The sequence below is a fragment of the Chelmon rostratus genome, chromosome 11 (assembly GCF_017976325.1).
Source record: "Chelmon rostratus isolate fCheRos1 chromosome 11, fCheRos1.pri, whole genome shotgun sequence".
Lineage (NCBI taxonomy): Eukaryota > Metazoa > Chordata > Actinopteri > Chaetodontiformes > Chaetodontidae > Chelmon > Chelmon rostratus.
The window spans coordinates 13,354,072-13,378,273 of NC_055668.1; the positions used below are offsets into that span (position 1 = coordinate 13,354,072).

Below are 24,202 nucleotides of genomic sequence, written 5' to 3' on the forward strand. Positions count from 1 at the left end.
ACTGATGACTACAAATACATCAATTATCATATGTAGCAGATTAAATGATTAGTGGATTAACTGATGAAAACTAATCAGAAAATGGCAGGATCTGCTGCTTCTCTGTCATATTATAATAGCAAATTAAATATCTTTTGGACTTTTGGTCCGACATTTGGAGGTGTAACTCTGGGCTCTGCAAAGTTGTTATAGACATAATTTTTTGATTAAATTAAATTAAAAAAAGCAGATAAATTAATGAAATTAAAATTACAATTAGTTTCAGTCCTAGTAGTAGACCAGTTTAATGGTGTATTTAGCTTTTATTAAGGGGAGCTAGTACATACTTTGGCTAAGCCACCAAGCCATGAGTTAGTCTTATTCCCTGGGAACAGTCTATCCTTTGAATGATGGTTAATCCTCAGTTAGCCTACCGGTGAGCAGTTACTACAGTTTCTGTTTCAGTTGCACACATTAACAACAGCTACTAGCCTGAGGAGGAAGTATAGCATTACCGGCCAAAATAGCGGAGCTTTCATTTATTGCCTGACAAGAGCAGGGCATCATATGCTTTCTTCCAGAGAGAAAAGGATGCTGGGTAGACTCTGGTGTCAGGAAATCTGCAGATCCCTAAGGCCAAACATGAAAGAGCTCCCATACAGACACTAGAGAGCCCTAAAGCTGCAAATCTGTGATCTCAGTCAGACGAAAGTAATGACATTACCAAGACACTTTGAATCTGTGTGTATGCACATGCACACACATGTTTGCGTATTAGAGCTGTTACAGCACATGACCACATCTGTGTAAAATTGAAGAGGAAAAATGTAGCAGGAGGACTCAATGAAATATGGAGATAAATGGTAAAATTAGGGTGAAATAGCAGCACTTACTGTTGTTGGACCATAATTCTCCCAAATGGGAACAATAGAAATGATCTACTGTTTCACAAATAGACATAGACACTCAATGAAGGCAACAAAAAAGTGCCTTCACTTCTGTTAGAAGTATCAAGCCAGCAACAAATGGCCATCCCTATGACACTGAATATTGTCTTTGGGTCAACATTATTATTCAGTTTGCTCTGTCAGTTTTTTACATTGCAATATGGTTTAAAATGGGACTAAAATTCTCAATTACACACAACACAATGAAGTCCTGTGTAAGAGGTCAGACTTAACTGTACTCACTCAGCTACAAACTTCTCTTTTATCTTACAAACAGTCCAGCCAGAAACAATCGGAACAAGCCCAGAAAACTGTGTGTGCATGCATGTGTGTGTCTGTGCCTGTGTGTGTGTGTGTGCATGCGTTGGCGTGCGTTTGTGTGTAGCGGAAAGAGTGGGGTCTGGATATTGTCAAGCTGTCTATCTGATAGAAAAGCCAGTTCTGTGAAGCAAAGAGGCCGGCAGCATCAGTCAGTGCTATGCCTCATTTCTGCAGCTCTGCATATTCCCTCAAACACTGAGGTACACACAGGTCTATGTACACTGGGCCTGTATGCACTCACACAAACAGTGTTTGCTGGTTTATATGCCACCCACATGAGTCAGACACCCACCCAAAGTTTCCAGTGAAATAACACTTTTCTCTCTTGCTGCACTTTTAGTGAGTTACTGTCAGCGACAAGGCAGGTGTATTTTTACATAACAGTGTCTCCTGGTGCAGCTTTAAATTGTGATTTGTTTTACTTTTAAGCTGCAAGAATCACTTTAACTAACAGACATTTGGAAAGATTTCAGACTGGAAAACTATGTTTTGTAAAGAAGGTTTAAAATCTGCACAAGTAGGCCCTGTGCCCTTCCTGTGTAATTCTGAGTTATGAGTAATTCTAAAATAATTAGCAATAAAAAGACAAGTAGTTTAATAAACAAGTCTATGAATGTAACAAGTAACTGCGTTAGTCTACTAACATGTCACACATTTCACGTCCTAGTGAAGTCAAAAAAGGGAGAGGAAACATCTTTTTTTGTCAGGGATTAGTTTTTACCTCGTCGTTCTCAGTGGTTTCTCATTGATCAACTGTGGCATGGCTTGTACTCATTTGTACAAGTGACAGCCAAATAAATAACTGTAAATGCTTGAAGTAAATTGGAAGGGTCTTGTATTTAAGATTTTCTCTTGGTTGGGTGGACGTATATATCGGCTATCAGCAACTCACCGAGTCAATTGCCGGTTGGTTGGTTTTTGGTAAATTTTTGTCATTTTGATACTTTAATGGTCTGCCTTCGAAAAATGAGTGAGAGCCACTGATCAGCGTCTCATTCAGCAAGTTAACCCAGTAGCACAAAGAGGCCGGCAAAGTCAGAGAGAAGCAGCGGTGATGATTGTTGGAACAGTGGAAAGAATAACCAAGACAGTTTTGGTGAGTACTATTTTGTTTCTGTTGAGTTTAAAGCTAGTCTTAGTTCGGTGAAAGAGAGGAAATTGAATTCAGTAGGTGAATGGTTGCAATGTTCTGTTTATTACGGAAAATTGGTGCAATGAAATTTCCTTTCTTGACAGTTTGTGAGATTATTTAATTTATTTATTAGACTAACAAATAAATGCTGTAAACTCGCTGCTCAAGAAAATCTCCCCACTGAAAGTTCATAAAGAGACTTCTTAAGCTAAAGAGAAATAATTTATATTTATATCTAAATTTCTATATCTAAATGGTTCAGTATTCTGATTCTCAGTTCTCAGTTGACAGACAACAGTGCACGGTTCTTAATTAATGAGATGGAATAGGTCAGGCATTGTCATCTTAAAAGCTGCTCTTAGTTTAGCTGGAAGCACAAGTTACATTAATACTTTCACTGGCATTCATTCAAGCTGGCTTTGTAAAATGGAAATTGAATGCAGCCTCCAGCTCTGCAGAAGGAACAAACATGTTTTTACACTTCCTCCATCAAATTCAGATGATTTGTGAAAACAACTCTTCTCTTGGGATTCAAAATCTCAGTTTAGAAGTGCTGGTGTATTCCTACATTCTCCATCATTTTTGCTTTGGGAGAGAAAATTAGGGGCGAAGCACAAAGTTTTTCTGTCTCTGGTTTCATTTAATACAAATATAGAATGACTGACTGCCAGACACAGCTTACTGCCACAGCAAATGTCAATTTGGATGTTTAGGCCCAACAAAATCAGTCTGGTACGTGCACACACACGCGTGCACACACACCCGTGCACATGCACGCACACACACACACGCACACACACACACACACACACACACACACACACACACACAAGTTCTGGCTTGCTTTAAAAGCCAAATCAAAACCGAATCCTCAAGAGGCATGTGCAGACAGGGGAGAAGGCTGTTTAGAGAAATTAATTCTGAGCCTTTTTTCCTGTTTATGGATACAATGTGTTTCTCCATATCTAAAGATGCACATGTTGCAAAACAGCTTCCAGAGCTCTTAAAAATGCATTGCAAGTGTCCACACTGCTCCTGAAAGTGATCTCAAAACACCAGAAAATACAGAATATTTGATGTCAGTTTCATTGTGTGTGGACAAAAGGAATTGATTCTGAGGTAAACAGACATGTGCATGAAATGCTGACATGTGCAGTGTAATGAACGTCACTGTTCCCATATGTAAAAGCAGAGGTGCTTGTAATTTTCTCTGTCAGCTGTAACAGCACACATTACATCAGCTTGATGTGTGCAGTCAAACACACACACACGTACAGAGAGAGAGAGAGAGAGAGAGACACACACACACAATTTGCATTGTGAACTCAGTAGGGAAAGCACGGTGGAGACGGCTACTCTCAGTCTGTGCATTTATCAAACTGTTCTTAACATGGGGACAATTGTTGATGACAGTATTTAGGGTTTTACCAGATGGATTGAAAAGTAACCTTTATACTTAACACACACCACGTGCACTCATGCAGTCGCAGACAAACAGCATGACCAGTCATGAAAGATTTGCAAGTAAATTGTTAAAATATCCAGAAAAACCCAAGGGCGGCACATTTATCATCGGCTCCTCCATCATGGCTTCAATTTCTCGTCTCCACCAGTTCCACTGATTCGCCTAGCAAACTCATTGCCTTCTGTTTCTCATTGGACGAGTTCCTCCACTAACCAGAGCCTCTGTGGCTGCAGAAAAAGACACTGTGATTGAAGTGAGGTCATCTCAAGACTGACAATTCCAATTTGCGATCTTTTAAAAAGATAGTCAAAAGTTTAAGAACAGTTAGAGAAGCAGTTTGATCATTCACCCATATCGGTCAAAGCCAGACCAGTATACTGTTACGGTCGCTGTATCGAAAGCTATTAAATGTGGTGGTTTGCTATGTTCGCATGGCGTATCTGCACTTTATTCTGACGTTAACTTGACACTGCATGTTAGGGTTGTGCAGAGGGAGAAATGTGGTTCCAATATAGTGTGAGTCTGTGCTGCTCCACCAGCGTGTTGCACAGAACCCATCGCCTCCATGTTTACACACACACACACATCTCCACACGGACTCTTCTTTCATTCAGAGGGGCTCAACTCCAACAAAACCATTCAGGTCAAACCACTTTTGTATTTTGGAAGAATGCAAGATATGTGGCGGGCACCTGTTTTCAATTCTGTTAGTAGAGGGGGACCAATGTGTGTGCATCCGCGTGTTTGTGGAAACAAGAGTGTGAGAAAGAGATTACCTCAATCTGTAAATTTGCTGTGACTAGACTTGCGTGTGGCCCTCTTCTGTGCATCCAGTGTAAGGAGATGCAGAGCAAGTCAACAGAGCTGGTGAGTAAGATGAGTGGTATGTTAACATACGCTGTTCTCGATGTAAAGTACATCCACTCTCTGCTGCTCGGTGTGTGTTTGAGTGTGCGCGTGCACACACTCGCGCCTAGGCTGCAGTAGACAACAAATCAAAGACAGAGAAGTGGACAAAATAACATCAACTGCTTTTCATTGGCTTTGGGCGATGTAACTCAAACCACTTGTTAGGGGAACAGGGTGTGAGGGAAATGTGTATGGGGTGTGAGTGGTTTTCACATCTGTTTGGCAATGGCTGCTGTCTATCACTCCCTAATGGAAAAAGTGTGCTTTTTAGACACTAATGACCTCACTGTGTTTGGCTGTAAAGAAACAAGGTGTGTGGAAGTATTTGGCTACATTAAGACTGCAGGCAAATCAGATTTGTTTCTGAAATCAGATCTTTAAGAGAGACTGTCCAAACTGTTTTTTTTTTCAAGTAATCAGATCAGGTTCATGTGTGCAGACATCATCAGTCTATCTGTGTAGTTTGTTGCAGTAACGACACAGACGTCAGTAACTGGCGACATGGCTTTTCAACTTGAAAGCATGAGAAATGGAGATCCATCATCGCACCCTCCAAACAATCGTACTGTCAAGTTACTGTGCATAAGACTGTTGTTCTCTGTGTTGTCCTCCACACGGCTCTGCTAGTGGAGTAGTAGACTGAAACGCATCTGTAGAAATCTGATTGGAATCACATTTCAAAACACCTCCAAATGTGGCTTGTGTCCGATTTGCAAAAACTGCATTTTATTCTGTTTTGTTTTTTTGTTTTTTTTTCACTGCTCAGACATTCTAAAATCAATGTGGATGCAATCTAGATAGACCAAAAACTGGACTTGGACTGACGGTCAGAACAAGGCCATGTTCTTTTCCCTGTATGGAGCTACCTACAACCCACAACCAATCACAATCAAAGGAGGACCATGCAGGGACCATGAGCCAGTGCTGTTTCTGAATCATCCTCTTATTATAAACTGACAGACTGTTTAATACCATGTGAATCTAATTATTGATAGGAATAAAAAAGAGACACATTAGAAATGCTCCTTTAGCATTCAAGCCTCTGTCTGGGCAGTTCAGTGTGTTTGATTGACAGCTGAGCTGGCAGGGGTACACAGATAAAATGTAAACAAATTTTGGTAATTGCAGCTTACAATCCAAGGTCAGACAGTATTTGTTGGCAGTGGTGTTGAAGAATAAGGGCTATACAATTTACCATTACCATTTAAACTGAACAGTCCCAAGGCTGCACTAATAACTAATACTTTCTATCAACAAAGGATCAAATGACTATGTGTTATGTGAAAGGCCTCACTCATAAGCACAAACCCCCAGAGAATTATCACCAGCTGTGGAGTTCCTCTCAGCTCTACAGAGCACATAACAGCTTCTGCTTTACAGCGAAAGATACGGCTATTTTTTTTACAGGAAATGAATATTGGATTTATACTCATCCGGTGGCCAGAAACACGATTCTATATTAATGCTAATGCTACTCCTTGAGTGAGTAAATAGGAAACTGTTTGCTAACACCTTAGCCATGACAACTTTTATATCACAAGGTGATATCAATGTTGTGTTGCCAAGTGTTGCCACTACACCCCATTGTCAAAAAAACAACAGAAACATAAATTAATGCAGGTTTTATATTTTCAGGTAAGTTTTTTTTTTATATATATATATATATACTTTTCAATGTGCTATACGTAAGTAGCTAAAAGGGTATCTTGCCTGGCAAACGACATTAGCAGTACAATTTTCCCCTGGTGGATATTTGTTTAGCAGCTTCTTCTGTAAGCCAAGGTACAACAACACACTAGAAGCTGACATTTTTTCAAGATTCCCACAGCATGGGGAGTTTCGCTGGTCACTGATCACGTGACTGGGACGGGACAGGACTCATAGTAACAATAGGCTTGTTTAGATTCTTTATATAAATATGCAGTTCAAATATGAATAAACGCTACTATATAAAACACTTTAGTTTGAACATAATGCTATGCTGTTGTTCTGTCAGTCATTATTGCACCTCAGCATAGTCATAGCCATGAGTGTTTGAAAACTCTGAGGAGCGCAGGGGCAGTGAGTCTGACGGGACTGGTTATAATATGCCCTGAGAATGATCGAGCAAAGATGCTGAACCAAGAACAGATTGTTGAGGACTTCACTGTGTACAAGTCCCAGAATAGCCAGCGTTGCCCAGCAATGAAGCATTTGTGTGTGTGTTCGCTACGCAGTGTGTAGAAACTGTGCCGCTCTATTTGCTTTGATATTTGTGTTTGTGGCTGCAGCCGCAAGAACATCGAATCAAAATCATTCAACTGCCTAAAGAATACTACCCCCCTTAAAAAACACATGCAGGAACGGGATTGGGATGGGACAGGAATGAAAATCCACTCCCCTGTCATACTCTACACCTGACACGTGTCCACTCTTGTACAGAAGACTAAGTTAGCAACAAACCTAATGTGAGTTCCTGATTGATGTCTGTGGCACTTTATGTGTCATGTCACATAAAACCATGAATGTTCAAGGCTAAACTTGTAAAGAGTAAATTTTTCCTATGTGGAAAGGGGTAGAGAGAGATGACGAAGTGCAGCAAAGGGGCACAGGTCAGAATCAAACCTAGGCCACTGCAGTAAGGAAAGAGCCTACCAGGTGAGCTACCTCACACCCCAAAGTACAGGCTTTTAAGCTCTTGAAAAGGAAATATACTGTCAGCCATATAAAACAAAAGGTCCAGCAGATGATGCGTGTATCAATGCATATTTTTAGCAGTTCTGTGTTCAGAGCATCTCATTGAACACATAAAATCTGACTACTGTGACATTAATGTCATTTTTCTTTAGGGTGGAGTTGTTAAAGATAGGGGTGTAGGAGCCACGCCTGACATTTTTACTATCAGAGATTAGTAACACTGTCACCTCCAAAGAGGGCGGTTGTAAAGCTTCCACCTCTTATCCGGTTAGCCATCTCGTCACACACCTCTGCTGATGCTGTAATTGAGCTCTGATTGCTCTGTAATTGCAGAGAAACAAGACTCCAGCGGGCAAATGAGTGAAACAAGAGGGCAACTAGCCCAGGGCTTTACTGCCCCTGAACCATCAAAGAGTTTGGACTTAAAACAATGTCTGCAGGCCTTCCCACGAAACACCTGCTTAGGCTGCAAACACAGCGCAGATTACTGATTACTCATCCAAAGGAGGAACATTTTCAGGCTCTTAACAAATGCCTGTTTTAACACCTTGAAATTCATCATGCTCAAAAATTGTAAGACTGGCAAACCAAAGGCAAAAAAAACATTTGTTTTGGGGCATTTAGGACATCTGCTACATTCCCAGCTCAAGGAGGGTATCTTTGATCCGAGGCCGTGTGATGGATGAGGGTTATGAAGACCAGATCCCAAGCAGGGCAGCAAAGCAAACACACGGTATCCCAGACTCCCCTTCACTGTTAGAATAATCACCATAATCGCAGCAATCATCTTCCACTCTCAAACTATATCCACACACATTACTTATGCTTCAGTTAAACTGGAGGTTCTGTCTTCAGCTGAAAGAGCAGAGCCAGATTAAACAGTTACAGAATCCCCATCTTGCATTACAACAGCTTTACATGTAATTATACATTCATAATATCACATGGGAAAAGTTACAAAATGTTTTTAAGAATGTTACTTTTGTAGTGTACTGACCATGTAAGCCATGTGTTATTTTGTCATTTAAATATAATCACTGATAATTAACCAAATCAAATATAATTGAATGAGTGATGGAATAACATTTTATAAATTTATGTCACAATTATTCTTGGATTATATCTGTAGAAATGTCACAAAACCTTTGCCAATGACTTTGAGCCAAGGAAATACTTTTCACACACAGTCCCTTAACATGTAAAATAGCCAGATTTTCTTATACAAGTTTCTTTAAGTATAACTTATTTGTAATTCACATTATTCTGACGCATCTGCATGTAATGAATCCTTGTAAAAGCTTGATACATCAGTGTAAAGTTGGCAATCTAGCACAGCTTAGGATGATAAAAGAACAATTTCCAAGGCATTGCAGGCCATGTAAAAGGAAAGAAAAGAAATCAGTACAGTTCCCCGTGGCCAGTGAAGGACAAACACTACAGGGGGCACGTGCCTCAGCCAGGCGGACTGTATGTCTTCCCATAACTCCTAACTTTTAAGTCCCATTTGAGCTTCTGAAGCAAACTGTTATGACAAAGCTGGGACTTGTGATGGATTTTCCTGCCACATGTTTGTGGGGAAAGAGAACGGGACTTCTTCCAACAAAACCAATCACTTTGACAAATATCACCATAAGTCTCAAACCTGCTTTCTTCAGTCTTGTACTGTCTGTCGAGCACCTAAAGCTGCATTATAAGGATCTGAGCAAATGTCCACATTTGAAAACCAAACTTTTTCCACCATTTGTGTTTTCTATCTCCACTAAGACATGTCTGGCAGAGGCTTGCAATCACGTGAGAATTTGATATGTTTTTTTATTTTGTTTTGGTCATTGAGTTTGTTTAGATGTCTGAGGTTTGAAAAATGACATTCTGCTTCAGTGCTTTAACACTTGCAGTGGTGCTTTCAAATGATGCGAGGCTGTACTGTATGCTAAAGGGTTTGTTCAACTTTATAAATAAATACCAATTCATTTACACCCCTTGCGGGAAACCTCAAAAAATACACCGACCTGTCAAAATGTTAGCAAGCTTGCTCAGTACAGATGAATAAACACTTTCAGTATTTGTTTAATCGATTTGATGGCCACTATTTCGACACTATTGTATGCATGATAAACCAATCCAAGTGTAGCGAAGAGTTGTAGTTGTTCAAATTTCTAACCAATAACACCAATGCAGTGCTTGATACACCAGCTCTTTCTCCATCATAGATTACTTAAACATTACACAATAATCTACTCGAACAACAGTCAATGCAATTGATCTGCAAGAGGCAGAAGTGACAGGGCCATTACATTACTCTGTTGAAAAAAAGTTATAGAAAGAAAAATATTTTAGGATTATGCTGGTTCTGTACTTTCTGTGAACTTTCTCTTTGTTTACATTCTACCGTAGTGTGGACCAATCTGCACTGAGGGTGGTAAAAGAAACTTTCATATTTCAAACTTCTCCTAAGGATGTGGATGTGATGACTTGGGTATACTTACAAAAGGACAAAGTCTTTAGCTATCTGGCATAAACTAAATCCACAGATTAGAAGCTTAAAATGGACATTTACAACCCATTTAAACCTGGTGTTAAAATGTGATACGTTACATAGATAGTAAACTGGTTTTGCGTTTACATCTGGTATTTTTAGTGTGCTCTCAATGTTCTCTTTGAGATCAGATCTCGGTCCTCCACAGCAAAACCTGCTTGAGAGTGATCTGAGGTAGTGGCAAATCAGCCCCAGACTCCCTTCAAAAATCAGGGAGTTTTGTCAGTTGGTGAGTGACAGGAAAGTGCACAAACTTGTGACATGCTATGAAAAAAAACTGATTATTTGTCCACTCTTCTAAATTTGGCATATGTAACACATCAGGTTATTTGTTTCTTTGTGTAAAAAATACTGTTTCAGTTTGTTCGGGCATGCTACTTTACCAGCATATTGCCTCTGTGACTAGATTAATTACATGCCTCGTTAACAGCAGATCAACAGCAGAAATGAGTGGAATGCACACCTTCACACACACTTCTTCCTGTATATCATTCATTTGTCACCCTTACTGTTTTAATTTTCATGCAGTTCTGTTGAATAATGCATCTTTTGCTCCCTAAATTTGAACATTTTGTGTTGGCTAAAAATATGGAAAATATGTCATATTGTGTCGCCCACAGAGTCGGATTGCGTTTCCACCTACCTAAGATCCAAACACAATGCGAGTTAGACTTACTCCAGATGTGGTCAGGCAGATCTGATCACATTCCAATCATGACGCATTAACACCTTGCATAACATGCGTTTTCCCTTGTCTGGATTGTGTTTGGATACAGATCAATTTAGGTTACCTGTGAAGTATTTCAAAAGGTTTCATGTTGGGAGGAGGGGATGACAAGGCAAAGTGTCCTGTATCTTCAATGTCTACTCTGAATCACTATGAAACACAGGAGATGGCTATATTTCAAAAAACAAATAAAACATTTGAATCTAGGAGATTATTCAAGATTTATGTATCAATAATGAGTTGCATTATCATCTTTTAGATAAGTGTGTATGAAGACCTTGGATTTGACAGCACTAACCTGCTACTAAATTCACCCTTGACTAATTTTTATGCTATGATAGAAACGTTTTACTGTTTTTTACAACTTTAGCCAGTGTGCGTCTGGTTGGTTCTGGTTGAATTATACCTGAAAGCTACACAACAGAAGGTCACAGTACAGTTATGGTTTAAATTATGGTCTGCAGAAATAAAAAATCAGGAGATATCAGTTATCCAACAGTGTGACAGAATCGCCTGCAGCATCACTTCAGTGTTGAGATGCTAATGCTGGTGTGACTGTCCTCATGTCTCTTCTGGACCTGCAGTAGAGGATTTTGAAGGCAGTGCAGTTCACCAAGGAGAGAACGAGTGACATTGAGCCAAGGTTATTAGCGTTGCGAGTGGGGCTGCATCAGACCCCGGGTTTCCTACTCTGCCAGGGGAAGGACCAGGCCAAGCCCAGCCAGCCAAACATCTGCCTTTGGTTAGAGGTGTTGGCTCCTGCCATTCACAGCAGAGGTTCAAAACCTCGGGGAAAGGTTTCACTTGGCCTCTTCTTGCCTGGGCCACTGCAAGCAGTCCTGTACGGTCCCTAAGGGAATGCAGGTCTGAGGAAAATACCACCGAAAATTCAATTCCACTTTTCCTTTCCGTGCTTCACTCCCCTGAGCAAGGCAAATTTCATTACACACTTATGGACTCATAAAATTCCTTCAATAACATAGCACAGTGTCTTGCAGAATCAAACAGCGTCGGAGCAAACGGGCTTGGAGGGCAAACAGCTATACGAAGTGAAGTGCCTCAACCCATGAGACCCAGGCATGAGTCCAGTCCAGTTCTGTCTTTCTTTCTTCCCTCAGTTTTCTTTCCTTTTTTCCCCTTCTTTCTTTATTTCTTTACGCCACATAAACAGCTGCATATTACAGTTAAGATATAAATTAAATATGTTTTAAATGTGTTGCGCTGCTTAAGTGATGAAAGCCCATAAAATAGCTTACATATTTTCTCTGTCATCTTGTAACCATACATCAACCGGCATCTAATAAAATGCCCAAATAAAAACCCAAGGCACCAATTACTGGATACTTAAGCCAATTAACAAAAACAGAAACAAAGAGAGACTTTGGCAAATAAGAAAGAAAACAATTTGGTCACACATCTAACATTAAGCTTCCATTACCTCTCTAATGAGCCAATAAACTTTTCAGAGGTGACTGATCTTAAGATGTAGCCAAACCGCTATCTGTTGTTGGTCTCAGTAAAAGTAGGTTACCATCCTAACAGCCAAGCCTGAGCTGGCTTCCATATGTGTCTGTCCAAGTTTCTAGCATACTTTTTAAGATTTACAAACAAACAAATATCTAGGCTCTGACAGAGATGTGGGTTCTGACTTACAGACTCTCTCAAAGCCCTGTCTGACCAAAAAACACATCATGCTTCTCTCATTTCAGTCGACAACATTTTTATAACCAAAAACAGTGTAAACAAAAAGCCACACTGTAATCCATTACTACCTAAAGATGTTCAGTAATCAGGATCTTTTACAACAAACACAAATGCGAAAACATTTAAGGGACAATTCTGCTATGAAGTCAGTTTCCATTTAAGATTTTACATTTCAGCTGTTTCCTGGAACTCTGGATTATGTTGTTAGGTTACTGCAGCTGTTTGTTAGTTGGCTGTTTTTTGACAATGTCTGCACTGAATCATTATTTTGGAAGGTAGCTGGGCACCTGTAGGGTTGGAGCTTCGTAAAGGACACATGTTATCAGGCTCTTGTCTGGATTTGTACACAGATGAGTTAGATGTTTGGTGTTGAGGCTGAGCAAGAAAGACAATCCATGAGCCGAATGCCTGCTGATAAAGCTTACAGCTAATGACATTTACAGTATCTCTCCCCCTTATGCATTATATGAGACACTTATGTAGCATTTCTCCCTAGTAAACAATGTTCTTCCTCTACAGCTGTGCATGATGGTCCATATTCATGTTGCATGGTGGGAATTTGAGAGAATAAATGACATGAATAACTGTGTTCAGTTTGCAAACGGCCAAAATGTACAAACTCGATTGCAAAAAAGTTGGGACGTTGTGTACAATGTGAATAAAAACAGAATGAACTGTGTTTATTGACAACGGATTTACAAAGTATTCCTTAGTGCATGTAGCAACATCCTTTAAACAATCATGTGTTCACAAAGTGTGAACCTCGCTCCATCCGCATTTGTGAACGACTGAGCCTTCCGAGGATGCTCCTTTCATACCCAGTCATGATACTATCACCTGTTACCAATGAGCCCGTTTACCTGTGGAATGTTCCAAACAGGTGTTCTTGGTGTGTTTCACAACTTTGCCAGTCTTTTGCTGGTCTTCTCCCAACTTGTTTGTAACATGACTTCAGAATAATCATACATTTAAAAAAAATCAATGAAGTTGAAGAGGTGAAACATTAAATATATTGTTTTTGTACTGTTTTCAAGTGAGTATAACTCAAAAAAGTTTGGCAAATTATCACATTATTTTACTTATGTTACAGCCTACCAACTTTTTTTAAAATCTGAATAATGTATGTTGATCATGATCTATTTGAATAAAGACTACCAACATTATGGCCAGCAACATTTACTTTATTCAGAACCTCTGTGCCTTTGTTAATACTGAAGCTTCAGTGCTTCAATGGATCAAATAGTGGCCACCATAGAAGCCCTGCAGATGTGTCAGGAGATGTTGCTTCAACACAGCAACTCATGATTTCATCGTCACAGTAAGATTTCATGAAAGCTGTCGAGAAGGTGGCTAATTCAAAAAAGCTGGAGTCCAAGCTGGACTATAACACAGTCTAAATAGTGTGTTGCTTATAGTGAAGGAAAATGTTCTTGACCTGTATTTGAATCTAAATGTAGCTTTGGCAAATAACATAAAAGTTACTAGGGCGTCACTGAGGCAGCTTTTTTCCATCGGTCATCCATCCTAACCTCACTAACAGTCTGTCTGAATTTCCTGTCTCTATAAATACTTGTGAGTATTTTGGGATATTTCAAGAGCCTAAGGGTGACACAGCAGATACAAGAGGACAAAAACATCTCCTGGTAAGTAATGTGTGTCATGCTCATGATGTTCATTTTACCATTTCTTACTTTCATTTGTTTTTAATAAGTAACAGACGGATGCTCTCGGAGCTCTTCAGACACCATCTTACGCAGATAATTAGGAAGTAGCTTCTTGACATATCCCTCAGGGGCACATACATGTCCTCGTTTTATGTGTGGGTCAGAGGTCATTCACAGCCAGGAGTGATGCCTCTGGAGCAAGTAGAAATTTATTCTCTTTCTCAACCCTTCAACAAGGGAGGACACATTTTATCAATTACTGTGTCTTTTTTCTTTGTCGATTGAACATAGAGAACAGTTGTTTTAATACAGTTTTATGGTCAAAATCAGATTGTAAATTTGATATAAAACGCAACTAAGCATTACCTTTTATATACTGAAATATAAATACATCAGAAACAATACTAAATAATAATAGCTACATTTAGAAATATGCACTTTTTGATGGCACAAAAATATAATATGAGATACAATATGAGACATGCATTGTTCTGTTTTCCATCTGAAAGTGTAGAGGTAACCAGAATTGACGCAAATTTCAAATTTTTTGTGGCTTGTGAAAGGTCTTTGGAAACACCCTTTTTGTTAAAGATGTTTTCTTAAGAGAGCTCTGAGGATGTTATTTGTGCTCTGAGGCTGTTGGAGAGTCTAATAAGTGTGAGGCTACTGAACCCTGAGGCCTTAAAGATTTGCTCAACCTTGAAGGCACAGTTTTACACCACAGGTGTCGGCTGGGTCAACGGGTCTACACTGTCAGAGCTGTCTGGGATGGTAAAAAATATTGGTTTAGAGAAAAACACTTTTTGCTGATCTCATATGAGGAAAAATGTTTTATTCATCTATATATTTTGTTCTTTCTTTGCTTTCTTTGCTCCTACCATCTGTCTGTTGCTGTTATTTAATTTCTCACGCCTTCTATCCCCCTCTCCCTCCCCCAGTCTTAATCGAACTTTGTTCCCTCTCGCTCTTGTTTTCTCATTTTGAGGGCTGAGAGCTGCGCTGTGAATCTCCAACTCAGCAGGACACCATGGAGTGATAGATGGCCCCTGACAAGGTCCAACACAATCCAACCAGCCATATGCTCCGAGTGAAAAAAAGAAAAAAGAAGAATTAAAGAGGATTCACAAGTGGCCAGAAGAGAAACACGTCAAACTCTTACGCAAGCAACACTTTCAGGAGTTTAAAGTAATATATGGGGGACTTTGACATAGAGAGATTAATGTCCCCAGTGCTGGAGTATGAACACTGGCTGGCATTTCCTCAGTTAAGTAGGCAAACTCACACATTCAGAGAAATGATTTAAACGAGAAGAAAGAAACGAATCATTCAAACTATGATAGAAAACTTACGCAAAGCTACCATGTTGGATACAAACTAAACAAGGAACAGATTTTGGTGAAGAAAAGGGGAAGGATGCAAGACATACATCTCGATAATGTTAGGCTTGGAAGCTGGTTAGGCTCAGATACAGTCTGTGACTTTGCAGATACGTGTCATCATACAAATGTAATTTGTGCAACACTGTGTTTCTTTCTAAAGACAATTGCTGTTGCAAATTAGCATTATATAAACTTTATTTCTGAGACCGGGTTACAAGGAAAGTTTTAGGATCACAGAGAAAAAAAACCCTGAATATGTCTTACATATTATTATTATTATTATTATACATTTAGTCAGAGAAAAGAAGGAAGAGGTGACAATATTTGGTCTGCAGCTATGTGAGAAGATATGTGCAATAGCACAGAATTGTGTTGTTCTCAAAATCAACTGAACTCTTCTAATCCTCACTGATGATGACTCAACTACACTGTTCTCTCACAACAAGGAAAAGGAGACTCATTCCATGAACACACACCCACACACACATGCAGAAATGCCTGCAAACATTTGTGTGACGCTAATGAGTGGTTTAAATTCCAGTGCATGTAGTTGAAAGACGAAACATTAGTGCAACATTCTTAAACACCAGGTCAAATCACCTCTCTAAACAGTGTTTACTGCTTTATAGCCCCTTACTAGCCCCTAGTTCCAGTACAAGTTTAACACACAATGAATACATATGGACAGGCACACAAACACACACATAGGGCAATCTCATAAATAACGGATGACAGCCTGAGAGTCAAATTAAGGAAATAAAATGTGTCTCGCTGGTAATGAAGGAGGCATGTTTCCCCTCAGGATAACAACTTCATCTGGAGTCATACAGAGCTGACACTCACACACATACGGTGCACACATACAAACACACACACACACACACACACACACACACACACACACACACACACACACACACACTTCCAGAGGTACCAGCATTCCTCCTACAGGTCCATCCAATTGGTACGAACTGGATCAGAGCAGTCAATAACGCAGTACCATGATTTGAAATTTGACACAAAACGTATGTTTTCTAGAGTTCTGGGGAAAAATGTGGAGGTTGGATGTCATGCCAAACAATCACGGGAGAGGAAGGACTGCTTTCAAACATTTCCCATGCATCAGGCTATTAAAATGACATTCGTTTGCAGGTTGCTGGCACTTGTCTCAGGGCATATTGCAAGCACATGGAATTACATGCTATGTCCATCCATGATTTAAACACTCTAGGTATTCTTCCGATCAAGGAAAAATAGACACCACTAGATCTGTGCAGGCCATGTGGAAGGAGTAAAGAAAAAAAAAGAGTTGCATGCTGAGCTTACATAAATGCTGATAATTGTAAACTGACAGGTAAGACTGAAAAAACAGCATGTAATAAAGTCAGCCAAAGACACATGGAATATACTCAGGTTGTGTAATTTTCTGTGTACTCACTTTCTGACTGAGTTCTTTTGTCTTAGTATTCTACTCTGTGCTACACTGTAAAAAGCCTCCACGTGTGAAACTGTAGCAGTCACAGTGGTGTGCCGCAGGGCTTAATTCTGGGTCCAAAACTTTCCTCTGTGCACATGAACATGACTAAATGAATCATTCGGGATTTAAAGAATGATTCTTATTAGAGATGTGCTTAAAAAAGAACATGACATTAAACACACACACACACACACACAGGACAAATGCAGCTAACGCAATGAAAACCACAAATGTAGGACACCAAAACTTAGAGCAGGGATGTTTAGCTGCAGAGATGGTTTTGAGAAAAAACACAAATGAGCATGTTTTGTTTTGTTTGACACAGATAATGCAATTAAAGTCAATAGGTTAATATAGTGCAGAACATTGCCTCTACTGTCCAAATGATGAAGTTCTTCACGATTTAATGTTCACACTGATTAACTTGGTTACTATAATATAATAAATCTCATTCTATTTTACTTGAGTGGTTTTGTCCAGTAGCTGCCAGGCAGGTTTGATTCCACCAGCCAGACTCAGTGTTTGGTGTCCCATGCAACCAACACTTGCCAAGATTTCAATTTGCTGTGCCTGGTTCATGCCAGCAGCATTGTTAGTGATTTTCACGGCACTCCCTGGTCTGGTTTTAATCTATCATCGTCAGTGTGTCGATCGTTGGCATCATTTACTCTAATGCCACAAACAATTTGCCATGAAGCCCTGAAACCAAGCTTAGCAGAATTCAAATCCACTATGCAACAGGAGGCGGAAAACTTTATTTAAAAAGGTGATTCAGATTTAAACTTGGTATTTTCATGGATTCCTTAAGAGTTCAGCTTGCTAGACATCATTTATATCAGCAATCCCTGCACATATCTGGCCACAGACCATTAGCATATCTGGTCCTCTTGCTGTGTGTTTCACATTCCCTTTGTCTCTTTGTCAATTACTAATAATGAGCAGAAACAGAAATGTCATTGAGTGTCAAAAATCTCTAAGACTCTTCTTGTAAGTGCAAAAAGCAGCAGCTTTCTTTTATTCAACTAATTAAAAAAGCACTAAATTAATCCATACAAAATTGTTCAGTCGGTTTCATTCATCAATTCAAGTTATAGAAGTAAGGAGAATTTGTGCTGAAAGGGAAAAAAGACTATAAAAGATTTAATTACTAATGTGTGAGGTGAGAGATCAATACAAAACCTCTTCTCAAAAGAGAAAAGAGAGAAAACCTCTCTTCTCAAAAGAGAAGAGAGGTTTTCTCAAACATTTCAAATAAATATATGGTAAATGTCCCTTCTTAGAAGAGGATTTTCATTTTACTTCACTTAACTATGTAGACGAGTAGCTTATCGTTTGGAACCACTGTTTGAGATTACTGCATTGATATGGTGATGTTCCAAAGCTTAATTTAGAAAAACATGTATACTCTGCTTACAGTAGATTTATGAGTTTTGACTCCTGTTGGCCGTACCACACAACAGGGTTTCAGATACTTGTCTTTTGATAGCGCAGCGAGGCAAACAGCTGGGCAATCTGTTATGTGTAAAAACATACACACATCCTATAACATTCTTTGTTTTATTCCTGCTCTTTCCAAGATCCACAATGACTGCTCATATTTAATAATATCATTATGGATATCAACAAATCAGAGCAGGTTATATTCATTCTTTCACCGTCACGGCAACTGGCTGCACTGCAGTGTTACAGTGTGAAACTTGGCAGGAGAACCCCACATAAATCTGTATTCAGCAGAGAGCTGGAGATAGACCTGGCACTGGTGGGGTTCCAACACCAAAAATTGAATCCTTCACAATTCACATCTTGTATATGAGTGTGTGCACATATTCGCTGAGGGAATTTTAAACAAAGAGGTAAGGCAGGCGTTGGAGAAACAATTCTACTTCGTCCTTACCAAAGAGGCTTAAACATTAAGGAAGGAGTGGATAAAAGGCTGGGAGGAGTTGTATAGCAGAACTAATAGGAAGGATGGAGCATGTTTCCCACTGTTGCAAGAAAATATGTTTTGATTTTCAAATGAGTAAAAACAGAAAGTTATAACTAAAGGCCCCTCTGACTATAGACAGCTGTGCCAGTTTGTTATGATGAAAACATTTTCGAGCCATTCACAGATGTTCAGTAGATTCTCCTTTCTGTGCATACTGCTAATGCTTGTCAGTCTAAATTTTTAACCCCCTGCTATTTTGCACATCCTGTTTAAAAACTCATTATGCTTTTTGTCAATGAAATGACTTTCTCTTCAGTCATTGTTCTCATTATTGCATTACACTACAAGTTTTGCGCATTAAAATTCTGATGTGATAACCCAGTCAAAACAACTGTAAAATACTAAAACGTGTCCTGTTTAGTTACACCGGTTTCACATCAAATGTGCAAGTGCACATAGTGTAGTTTTCACAAGGTCAAGTGTAGAGTGAAGCCCAAAAGGCATTATCCGTCCTACAAAGCAGCTCACTAGGATGCTACAAGCTTCATTGGAATGTAAACAATCACATATTTACAGTCACATATATCCTATTTATTTTCCACCATGCTGACTAAAATGTTTATCCCAAGTCAGAAAATAGTTCAGAGATGCACAAAATTAAATTTTCCTCCATTCTCCTCTATGCAGCAACTCAAGAGCATCAAAACTGGATCATTCTGCAAAGCCAACGTTCCAGGGGCAACATTTTTTTTTGCCTATTTATTTATTCATTTATTTATCTATTGCTTTCTACAACATCTGCACATGGCAACCAAGTTACTGTAAGGTTACGTTACAGGTGATGGTGACCAACACCAGAATGTGCATCATGGAGGCCAGCGTGTTTGGGGTCAAAGTTCAATTTTGTTGAACTTTAGCCACAAATGTGGTAGAAAGTCAGGGCAGCGTGCAACACGCTGCACTCTGGCTGATGCAGCTGCTAGCCACTACCTCAGATGAAAGTAATAGCCTTGCTCTAGAGCACTTGCACGTTTGTTGTGAGAGCAGGGTTACATTAGTATTGCCTCACACTTCTTTATATTGCTGCTCTTCTCATGTTCCCTTTCTATGGAGCCCTGTAGCTCCCAATAAGAGGCTTCTGGCTGTGACTGCTGCATCTCTGTGGCAGTTCAAAGAGAGGGGCTCAAATATTAGTGTCTCATGTACCCTGAGCAATGTTTACTTAAACCTAACAACTGATTAGACACTGTAAACACTTGTGTCACTTGATACTCCCCACGTGAGATCAGACTAAGAAAGAGAGAGAAGAGTCCAAATCATGATGTCAGGCTGCATGCCATCTGCCTGATCATGAAGCCAACTCTAGACTCATCTCACATGAAAATAATGCTCTTTAATGTGATGCCTCTAACCAAAACTTAGGATATAATAATAAAAAACTAAAAGCCCTGGTGTCAAACCAGCCACCTGCATCCCCTTTGTTAGCTTTGTTTTTACTACATTCCATTAAAACTTTAAAGTCTCCATGCAACACACAGGCACACTGGCTATCCTGAGCTCTCGTCTCTGCAGAGGAGGAATCGATTGATTTAAAGCAGGCATGTCCAAACTATTCCATAAAGGGCTGTGTGGCTGCAGGTTTTTGTTCCAACCAATGAAGAGGTCACCTAATTATCAGCTGAAGACTGAGTTCAGCTGATTATTGACTCCAGCCTGGTGTGCTCCTCCTTGGTTGGAACGAAAACCTGCAGCCACACAGCCCTTTATGGAATAGTTTGGACATGCCTGATTTAAAGTATCAAGCTACATTCACTTTTGCGTGCAAAATTCCTTTGGTGCATAACATTATCCATTCAGTTTTGTGAAATTAGAAGTCATGGAAGAAAGTCTCAAGATGTTTCACCTTTTCCATCTTACCCTGTATTCATTCTCCACTCAGCAACTGTAGACAAAGCAAAAGTTTACAAAAGTCCCATCATCACAACTAATGTTGAAGGTGCCCAGTACCAGCTGATGTTGAAGTTCAGATTGTTGCTGTACCCTTGCACTTTCTAGATGTATTTATGTTCATGTTTTACAGCATGTGTGTTTTTCTCTCCATTAATCTGGCTCTGAATCCTGCTCATCTCCCATCTAGGTTAGTGCTTTCCTGAGGAGCTGTCCTACTTAGCCCCTCCATCTCATCCAGATGGCTAAAATAACTTGTCCAACAGCAACATTACCTCAGTGTCCAAGTTGTGATTCAACCAATTAAAAATCCCAAACAAAGCCTTTCTGCTAAAAGGCACTTACACTTGTAATCTTGGTATTTTTGTATTTATCATAATACAAAGAACTACTTATTTTTCCTTATGTATGAGGCTGCTTGTACTAATAAAGACCAAGTAAGTTTTTTCCTTACTGTACATCTGTACAAGGAACTCAAAATGATACATGTGATTACATCATGTACAATTTTCTGTTGTGCACAATGTTTCCTCTTGAATGTCAAAGAAAACAGTGAAAGAGATATCCCTCCAGCAGAAATAGCAAAACAAGTTTCCTATTCACTGTCCACTGTCCATGAGCAGCTGCAGACCTTATAACTGAAAACATCCGATGTTTGACTCTTGCTTCTCCAGTTTCCCAGCTTTGGGAAGATTTTCTTCTTGTCCGTGTTCGCAAATATTGATAGGCCGGCCTTAGACGACAAGAATAACACGGTATAGGAATTCCTGAATTGAGGTGTGTTTATCCTTTGAGCCTTAAACACGCAGATGAGGCCATTGAGGTCATAAGTTGAACGGATTGACTGCCTCATTCTCGAAGGTGCCAAATAAACATAGGACTTTCACATGAAGTCACAATATACACAGCTAAACTAACAGTAAACATGAGTGAGAAAATGAGGGAGAGGTGTTAAGTCATGGAGAAGAAGGAACATAAGAGAGAACTGAAGACGTGACCCCTGATGGAGGGATATACTCCTGCAGAGAGACATGAGATGACGCTGGCTATGACCTTGTCTGAGCTCGGGGTATTTTCTCAACTTAAATCCCCTGCTGGATGCTTGTCTGCATGCATGGGTGTGTGTATTAGCTCAGAGTGGCCCCATTATTGATAGCTCTAACAAGCCTAGGTCAAAGGTCAGACAGCGGTGAGTGGAAAAGGATGGAGCAAGACTGTTAAAGGTCTTTTAAACACCACCTGCCTTCACACACATGCACACAAACACACACACACACACACACACACACACACACACACACACACACACACAAAGTGAAGCTTGGCTGATTGTTACCAGACCACGTTTACACACATCCCCAGTGCCTCTGTGCCCACGTTACTTTCCACCACAGAGAAGTCTTTGCACAGATTCTAGCTTACACAACAAGCTGAGTGTAATAATGAGACCATATCACAAACATGCTATCACTTTCAGGATTTTTTCAGAGTCATCAGAGCTTATTCTGGACTGAAAAAACAGTCAACATATGTTAGACAACTTTTTATACCATTAAAAGAAAATAGCAGCCTTGTCTTTACAAACAATCTTTGAAAAATATCGGTCAGACATTTGAATAACACTTGCCAGGGGCTGACCTGCAGCTTGGGTCCGTGCTTGGAAGAATGAGAGCCACTGTGAGAACACGTCACAGTAAATCGGCTTCGGTAAATAAAGTCCTACCGCTTGGCTTCCTTGCCCAGTCACCACCCACCAGTCTATGGCACCTGCACAAAAACAGCATGGCGCCGCTGTCTGTCTCTCAACTCCACTTCTACCCGTTAACAGGAACCATCACACAAAAGACAGAATACTCCATGGGGGCCTAATCAATCAGTAACATGTTGCAAAGATGTCTAGCATGTGGGAAAATGCTTAGTGGTGATTCATTACCAGCAGAGGTTTTGCTACATCAATATTTTCAACGTATATTTCCTCATACTCCCACCTATAAAATCAGTGTTAATATATACATTCAAACTTTTGGCATTTCACCAGAAAATGTACAGTTTGCACAATAGTTGAATTCACTTAACAGAGTTGTGCATATTTTATCACCAGCATATCATGACCGTGTTTATTATCACTTGACTAGTGTCACTGAAAAGACTGGCAGCCCCTGCAGGCCTCCGTGCTGCAGCTGAGCAAAGTGAGCAGCGGTAAAATCCCTTTTGTGACAGGAATAGGGTTGGACAATATATGGGCTGAGTCCATTCCTGGTTGTTTTCTCTTTTTTTGGGTGATCTTTGCATTTTAATTTGCTGTTTTCATGGTCTGCCTCTGAACAATGAGTGAGAGCCACTGCTCAGTGACATAGTCTTGCTCATCAGCACAAAGAGGCCAGCAACAGCAAAGAGAAGCAGCAGGGAGAACAGCATAGAGACAAGCCAGAATTGGTCATTGTTGGAGCAGTGGAAAGACTAAACGATGCAGTTTGGGTGAGTTTTATTTTGTTTCTGTGTGATTTATGATGATTTAAGGAAACAGTCTTAGGTGGGTGAAATTCAGAGAAATTCAGAAGGTGTACGGTTTTTTTTTTCTGTTTAATAAGGAAAACAGGTGTGAGAATATCAGGGTTTTGGGGAAACATTATGGAGATACAATGGCGCAAAAAATGGTATGACGATGTAGAGCTGGGCAATATATCAAGACAACATTCTTTCGCTATTTTAAGACTAGATATTGTCTGGGACTTTGGTTATTGTAGTTTTGAACAGCAGCCTCAACACAGTGTTTTGCCAGTCTTAAATCTGGTGTGACAGTCACATGATATAATTTTCTTATCTGTTGCTGCTGTATTAAATATACAACGCATGCATCTGCCTGGCCACCATATCCACATTATTGTTCTGTACTGTATATATTAGATTCATGAAATCTGCAAAAGTCTATTATAGATTTGAAAATGATGGGCCTATGTGGATCATCTGTCAGTCCCTGTTGCGACAAAATTAAAACAGGGTGCTACAGTGTATTGTATAACTACTGACGTGAACTTGTGAACTGACCCCTCATGCAAGCAGGTCCAAATTCTTCTTCTATGTATTTGTCTACTTTGATGAATGCAATGAGGTCATGTTTTAACTGTTGCATTTGAGGCTATTTGAAAATACTCGGCCGATACTTCTTATTCATGTACGAATCTATCAGTCATATGGCAACACACAGAGAACTTTGTCCCAGGGAAGTAAGGCCTTCTGAATTTAAGGAAAACACATTGCAGACCCACTTGTGTGAGGTTACTGGTTTTGTGTGTATAATGACCAAACATATAAGTGACACATTTAAATGAGTTTACTTAAGGCAGATTGGGATTCTTTATTTTATCTAATTTGTCAAAGTCTTTTCAAAACACATGGCCAAATATTTCAT

At 39.7% G+C, this 24,202-nt stretch overlaps 1 protein-coding gene across 1 annotated transcript in view; it reads right to left on the minus strand.

The window, feature by feature from the left end:
• hpse2 (heparanase 2) overlaps positions 1-24,202 on the minus strand; it is a 53,811-nt gene that overhangs the window by 25,197 nt on the left and 4,412 nt on the right. The gene's annotated exons all lie outside the window — the stretch shown is intronic.